At 37.1% G+C, this 5,128-nt stretch overlaps 1 protein-coding gene across 1 annotated transcript in view; it reads right to left on the reverse strand.

Moving 5' to 3' along the window:
• Tbcel (tubulin folding cofactor E like) overlaps positions 1 to 5,128 on the reverse strand; it is a 79,153-nt gene that overhangs the window by 73,751 nt on the left and 274 nt on the right. The gene's annotated exons all lie outside the window — the stretch shown is intronic.

A 5,128-nucleotide genomic window follows, 5' to 3' on the forward strand; every position in this document is an offset into this window, starting at 1 on the left:
CTGGTGGCCAGGTGTCACTTGTGGGACTGAGCTGCTGCTATTTCCTTGATGTCCATGCTATAGACCCAGACAGATTCATGATCCACAGGATGCAGGAGAAGTCCATTTGTACAGTATGCTGATGGAAATATTTTGCTGCTGTATACAAAAGAATAATTGAAAGACTGCTCTTGCATACCTCTTTTTCTTCTGTGTTTAATTGTTTGCCCTATTTGGTAGGTGCTTTCAATTTTCATTCATGGAGTTGTAGTCATTTTGGTCTCTTTCTAGAATATCTTTTAGTAGTCTGTGTAGGGTTGGCTTTGTTGTCATGAAATTCTTTAGTTGTTCTTTGTCATGGAAGTATTTCACTTCTCCATTAAACTTGAAAGAGAGTTTGCAGGATATATCAGTCAGGATTGGAATTTTTTTCTTGCAAGACTTGTGTACTTTCTTCCATGCTCTTCTTGACTTCATTGTTTGTGAAGAGAAATCTGTCGCTATTCTGATGGGCTTTCCTTTAAATATGATCTGTTTCTTTTCTCTAGCAGCTTTCAGTATATCATTCCTGTGCTGAATTTCTGGGATCTTGATTATTATATGCCTGGGTATGGTTTTAATTGGGTTGATGTTATTTGGAATTCTATATGCTTCAGTTACCTGAATGTCAGATTGTTTCCCCATGTTTGGGAAGTTTTCTGCTATTACTTCTGCCCATATTCTTTTTATATCATTTGTATTGACTCTTTCTCATTGATGCGTATTAGTCTTACATTGTTCATCTTTGCATTGTCTTGCAAATGTTGAATTATTTTTTCCTACATCCTACCTGTTTTTAAGAGATCCTTTCTTACCTCTTCACTAGCTGCAACAGTATCTTCATGGTCTATTTTCACTTTCATTCAAACAGTTTTGCCAGTTTGTGATTGAGGTTTTAATTTCCTGTATATCACTTTGCATCTGCTTCATGCATTCTATTTCTTTCCTATATTGCTCATTCAAGGATTCCATCATTTTTATATTTTCCTCTATATTTTTATCAGTGTCTTCTTTAGAAGCACTTAGTACTTCTTTCATTATAGTTATTATATCTTTTTTTTACTTCAGAAATTATTTCTGATCTGATTTCCTCTATACCTTTCTGCAGTTGTTTCTTACTTCAGATGCTATTATTTCAGAGATTTCAGGTATGTGATTTCCAATTTCTTCTATGCTATTGTCTCCGGCATTTGTTCTGGGTGGTCTTTGGGGCCTGAGAATGCATTTTGCTCCTTGTCTTTGTCATTTTGTATAGCACTGTCTTCTGACCTTTGATGCAGAGCTTTGGTACAGTTATTACCTTAACACCAGGTCCAGATGTACCAAGTTCAAACTCATCGAAGTGGGTGTGGCTTGGGTGTGGCTGCTGTTCTCCACTTCTTCTTGCTGCAGCCCTTGGAAGTGAACCGACTGTGCCACTCTGGCAAGATGTTCTGCTCCTGGATCAGCTGGGTGGGTCTTGCCTCTAGCCTCTCTGCAGGGAGTTCTGCCACAGTTTCCACACCAGGCCTGTCTGATGGAGGAAGTTTCATACACATGCCTGTCTGGGCACTGGCTAGAATGAGGACCCAGTGGGCCCCAGGTGGCCCCACTCACACATTGGGCCTGGGTGCTGGCTGGAATGAGGGTCTGGTGGGCCTGGGCTGCCCCAGACACATGTCGGGTCTGGGTGCTGGCTAAATTGACCTTTTAATTGAATGATTTTATCTATATATTCAGTATAATTATTCATATAACCACTTTACCATGTGGTTTGTTTTTGTTCTACTTCAAGTTCATTTTTTCTTATAAAATTAAGTAAAGTTTTTACTCCATTTCCTCCACTATTATCTTTGAAATTATAGACACTTCTACTATTCTTTTAGTGGTAATGGAGACTATAATAAATATTCTGGACATAATAAAATCTAATATTGCTTGATAGTATTGCCATTTCCTTAGTGCAAGGGTTTTTAATTCCATTTATCTCACCTGAATTTTACACTATTATAGTCTTGTATTAAAGCTTAAAGACATAAAGCCCAGAAGATAATGTTAATATTCCTTTGGTAGTCAGTATTCATTTAGATACATTTTATAGTTATGAATGTATTGCTTTTTTATGTTTATTCAGTGTAACATTTCCCATTTAGCTGCATTAAGTGTGCAATTCAGTGGCATGGACTACGTGCCAAACGCTGTGCTGCCAGGACCACCCTCCAGCTCCGAAACGTACTCATCATGCCAGACACAAACTCGGCACATAGTCAACAGTAAGTTCTCGTCCCTCTATCCTGACCAGGTACCTCCTGTCACACTTCAGAATCTAGTGAATGTGCATGTTCTAGGTACCTCCCACAAGTGGAATCATACAGTAATTTCTCCTTTTCTGCATGGCTTATTTCACTTTGCATGATTTTTTTATGGTTGAAAGCTTATGTTGGAATTATAGTTATTTATAAAGTTGTATACTATTTGAGGGAGGTTGGTTCCTAGAACCCAATGCACATACAAAACTCTGCTAGTGCTCAGTTCCTTTTATAAAATGGTTTAGTATTTCTGTATAACCTACACATATTCTGCCATATTCTCTAAATCATCTTTAAATTATTATAGTATCCAATAAAATGGAAATGATATGCAAATAGGTGCCATATTTGTTATTTATTTATTTATTGGATACAGGGTCTCATTATGCAGTTCAGACTCATAGTGAACCTAGCATGGCATGTGGTATCACAGGGGATCAAATTTCAGCCCTTGCGCTGGTCAGGCGGGCACTTAGACCACTGAGCTATCTCCCAACCCCAATGCCGTATTCGTTGTTAAGGAGATAATGACATGAAATAGTCTGTACCTGTCCAATACATACACAATTTTTTCCTGAATATTTTCTCTCCTCATCTGGTTGAATCCTGGACGTGGAACCCAGGGATGCAGAGGGCCAACAGTTCTACATGTTGCTCACCTGTTCTATCTGTTCATGAACATTTGTGTTGTTTCTACCTTCTGAATATCATGGTTAATGTTATGAGCATTAGTGTCAAGTCTTTGTTTAATTTCCATCTTTCAATTCTTTGGGGTATATACCTTATTATGGATTTAATGTTTGTGTGTTCCCAGAATGTGTATCTTAACCCAGCGTGGCTATATTTGGAGAAGGGCCTCTAAGGAAGGAGTTCAGTTAAACAAAGATGAAAGGTTGAGCTCAGTTTGATAGAATTAATGTCCTTACAAAAAGAGATACCACTGACAGGATTGTGTAATTTTTGTCTTTGGTTCTGTTGATATAGTGTGTTATTGATTTGCATATGTTGAGCCATCCTTGCATTCGTGGGATGAATCCCACTTGGTCATGGTGTACAATCTTCTTGATGATTTGCACATACAAAACTCTGCTAGTGCTCAGTTCCTTTTATAAAATGGTTTAGTATTTCTGTATAACCTACACATATTCTGTGTGCTAGTAGTTTATTGAGGATTTTTGTATCTATGCTCATTTAGGCAGATGGGCCTGAAATTCTCTTTTTTGGTTGGGTCTTTCTCTGGTCTTGGTGTCACAGTAATAGTTGTCTGCAGAAATGAGTTAGGGCGAATGGCTTCCTTTCAATGTCATTAAAGAGTTTGAGGAATATTGGCAATAAATCTTCTCTAAATTTCTTGTAGAATTTAGGTGTCAATTCACCAGCACCAAGGCTTTTCTTTGTTGACAAGTTTTAAATTCATTTTCAGTTTCATTAACTGATATTGGGTGATTCAGAATTTTCATATCTTCATTCAGCTTGGAATCTGTCCATTTCATCTGTGTTTTCCATGCTATGAGAGTAAAGATTTTTGAGGTAGGTGTTGATGATAGTTTGAATTACCTCAGGGTCTATAGTGATTTCACTCTTTTCATTCTTTATTGCATGAATTTCAGTGTTCTGTTTCCTTGTTTTGCTAAGGTTGGCTAGGGGCTATTCTTTCAAAGAATCAACTCTTCGATTCTTTCTTTGTATTGTTTTATTCACCTCAACTGTGAAAATTTCTGCTTTACTCTTTATAATTTCCTCCCTTCTTTGGGCTTTGGGCTTGATTTGTTCTTTTTCTAGAAGATTAAGGTGTAGCATTAGGTTATTTTGGGGGGATTCATTCTGTTTTCCTGATGTGAGAATTCACTGCTATAAATTTCTCTCCTAGGACTGTTTTCATTTCATCCCACAGGTTCCAGTAAGTTGTGTTTGCATTTTCCTTTGATTGTAGACATAGTTTAATTTCTTGTTTAGTTTTATCTGGTTGCTTAGATAAAATTGGTTGCTTAGGAGAGTGTTACTTAATTTCCATGTGCTTATGGACTGTTTGCAGTTTCTTTTGTCATTAATTTCTCATTGCACTATGGTCAGATAATATACACAGGATAATTTTAATTCCTTTGCATTTATTTAAGCATGTTCTATGGACTAGTATTGTCTATTTTAGTGAAAGTCCAGTGTGCTGCTGAGAAGAATGTGTATTCTTATATTGTTGGGTGGGACACTCTGTAAAAATCTACCAAGTCCATTTGTTCACAAGATTGACTCAGTTCTGTTATTTCTTTGCTCATCTTTTGCCTAGTTGAAAAAGAAAACTTTCATTGTTGGTAGGAGTGCAGACTGGTATAACCACTGTGGAAATTAGTGTGGAGACCTCTCAAAAACTAGGATTAGAGGTCCCATTTGACCTAGTTATTCCCTCTCTGGGTATTTTTCCAGAAGAACTGAAAACATCATACCACAGAGGTCTATGTGCACCCATATTTATAGCAGTGCAATTTGTTTTAACTAAATCTTAGAAACAACCCAAATGCCCGTCAACGGAAGAATGAATAAAAAAGACATGGTATTTTTATACAATCAAGTACTAATCAGCTACAAAGAAAGATAAACTCGAGGCTTTTATGGATAAATGGGTACAACTAGAGACCATACTCATAAGTGAAATAAATCGCATGTATAAACATCATATTGTCTCCCGAGTGTAAGAAACTGGAAGAGTAAATAAGATCCAAAAGGTACAGTGGATATTGTGACAGGGAAAGAAACTGCTCAAAAGGAAAGAACAACTGGGATGGGGCAAAGGACAAAAGAAGGAAGAGAAAAGGAAAAATAATATT

The sequence above is a fragment of the Octodon degus genome, unplaced genomic scaffold (genome assembly GCF_000260255.1).
Source record: "Octodon degus isolate 3935 unplaced genomic scaffold, OctDeg1.0 scaffold00080, whole genome shotgun sequence".
Classification (NCBI taxonomy): Eukaryota; Metazoa; Chordata; class Mammalia; order Rodentia; family Octodontidae; genus Octodon; species Octodon degus.